The 2707-nt window shown below is 38.5% G+C and overlaps 1 long non-coding RNA gene across 1 annotated transcript; it reads left to right on the plus strand.

Annotated features, from left to right (window-relative positions):
- LOC117809116 lies at positions 1 to 2424 on the plus strand. The gene is made up of 3 exons (XR_004630436.1): positions 1 to 1391; positions 1739 to 1748; positions 2049 to 2424. It is a non-coding gene; the product is annotated as an uncharacterized LOC117809116 (long non-coding RNA).
- The last annotated feature ends 283 nt before the right edge of the window (positions 2425 to 2707 follow it).

Consider the following 2707-nt stretch of genomic DNA (forward strand, 5'->3'; position numbering starts at 1 on the left):
TTAAAACAAATTCCTGTTGTTGAGCTGTATACAGAACACTCTAATAAAGATAGAAAGTGTCTAAATAGGCATTTTTAGCCACTTTGGGTTTTTTTCAATTTTCAAATCCTTATTCGTCTTTGACCCATTTATAGTGTCAGACGTATGCTTTACTTTGAAAATTCAAAGCTGGCGACAGAGCATGACACAAGGGATTTCAGGCTGTGGATCAGCTTTTATGTTGAAATTCAGAATCTCGAGGGTATGGGTTCAAGACACCAAGGACAGACCAGACGCATGAGAGGAGAGTTGTCTTTCGGCACAATAATTATATTAAAATATAAATTACTGCTCTGTGAGAACATCTAGGCTCACACTTTACTTGTTTCTACTTCAAAGGCATTTACTTTAACGTTTTTTTCAAATCAAGTAAGCAAAAAAACTTTCTGGCATTTTCAATCATCTTCAGTCCAGTTACAGTTTAGCTACTAACTTATTCCAAAGACATCATGTAAGTTTTAAAAGGTCGAAATTAATTGAAAGCTTTAACCTGTCTGAATCTTTTGCACCTCACTGAGACGAAACGTGATTCTAAGGTTAAAGAGAGCGGAGTTCAACTGTCTGACTGTCCCTGAACGCCTCACGAAGATTTGATTGACAGCTCTGCTTCAGCACGTTCATTCCGTTCTCTGCCTCGACAGGTAAGTCTGATGAGAGAAGTCTCTCCCTCTCAACACGAACTACTGACGTCACAGCTTCACATTTGATGTTTTAAATTACCCTCCAATGTTGTTTAGAAACTAATAACTCAAGCCCAGGTGAAAGGAAGGTTGAAAATGTTTCATTCCAGCTTTAAAGACTTTGTTAGCTTGCTTGTTAGCTAGCGGCTCACGCTAACAGTCGCTAACGTCAGTTGAGAGTGACGTAGGCAGTAACGGTCTTTATCTAAACAGAAGAGGACCTCAGTCTTCAGTCATATGTCTGACACTACAGTTCAGAGCAGAGCATGTTGATATGAATAAAGACTGACACTTCATGTGTGTGCTTTAGTACATCCAGTTATTATTAAATATGACCGTTTCAACGTCCTGACCATAGACTTGACAGATAAGAACCACCACACAGCAGTAAGACGCCATCTTATTGGCTGTGTCTTCCCGCCACTGTGACGCGTCCTGCTCTCTGTTAACAGGGTAGAAAGTTAATAAATTAAAGGGTGATGAAAACACAATAGTTGAGGAAGAATATGTTTTATTTTGTGAGTTTCAATTTATGTAATGTACTGTATGAAGCTCTGTATTGTCACACAACTAAAATGTTTTCTCTCCCTCTCCTCCCTCTCATCATTCCTCACGGCTCTCTCCCTCCTCTCACATTTGGCTGATCATCACGGGCTCCTCATCCAACAAAGAGTAAGATCATTTTGTTAAACTGACATTTACTCTCTTCTTATTTACTGAATCAGGTCTCAAGCCATTAACAGAATGACATAGTGTACATTGAGAAAATGTAGTAGTAATTGAAATGTGTCTTATTAAACCAAATCATGCTTTTAAACATATTTTGCTTTGCTGAAATTTTAAAGTAGATGCTGATTCACCCTGGTGACCAGTTAATGTTGAATTGACCTCTGATATGTTTCTGAAATAATCTGATAATCTCTCTCTCTCTCTCTCCTCTCTCTCTCTCCTCTCTCTCCTCTCTCTCTCTATGCCCCCTGCCCCCCTTTTCTGTGGTCAACCCTCCATCATCACTGCAGACTTGGAAATGTAAGAAAAGGTTCTGTACTCAGTTTAGAATTGGGCAAATGATAACCTGCTGTAAACACTGTTCATGCATGATTAACTGTTTTATTTGTACTTTTTAAAAGCACACAAACACAGACTGTCCTAACATGTCTTTTACTTTCTTCCACACATTTATCTAGCAAACTCTGTATCATCATAGAACTCTAATGTTTTCTTTTTCCTCCCTCCCTCCCTCCATCACCAACCAACCATCTCTCCTCCTCACGGCACTCTCCCTCTTCTCTCATTTGGCTGATCATCGTGAACTCCTCCTCTCTAAAGTGCAAGAAAACACACAAGTTAATACTAAACTGATATTTCATGGCTTTATATTGACTGAATCATGTCTCACTGCATGAACAGGACGTTATAATATAATGAAGTAAACAGTCGTAGTATTTGTCATGTCTCATAACATTTTAATTTGTAAACATATTTACTCTTAGATTTCTGAGTGTTTTCAAAAGTATAATGTAATGTAGCTGTGGTAATGTAACTTTAGTATTTATGTGTCCCTTTTTGAGACTAATAAGAAATTAGGAAAAATCTGATATTTACCCTGACAAACATTTTAGATAGAAATGATCTTTGAGATGTTCCTGAAATAAGACTGAAGATCTCTCTCTCTCTCTGCCTGCCTGCCTGCCTGCCTGCCTGCCTGCCTGCCTGCCTACCTGTCTGCCTCCTCTCCTTCTTGTCTGTGACTGCATACTATCTTTGCCATCCTGCAGACTCTGAAGAGTAAGTAGATACACACAAATCATGCTATCATTTTACATTCATACATGTCCTCTTACTGCATCAATGCTAATAGCATTTTGTTAAGGAAGTGGTCTAAAGCAAACCCCTTTTTCTACTTTACTGTAAATGGGTCCAAACTTGACAAAAGATCATGTTTTATTAAAAAAAGACTTGACACTAAAAACCCTGCTGGGCTTTGG

The sequence above is a fragment of the Notolabrus celidotus genome, unplaced genomic scaffold (assembly GCF_009762535.1).
Source record: "Notolabrus celidotus isolate fNotCel1 unplaced genomic scaffold, fNotCel1.pri scaffold_233_arrow_ctg1, whole genome shotgun sequence".
NCBI lineage: Eukaryota > Metazoa > Chordata > Actinopteri > Labriformes > Labridae > Notolabrus > Notolabrus celidotus.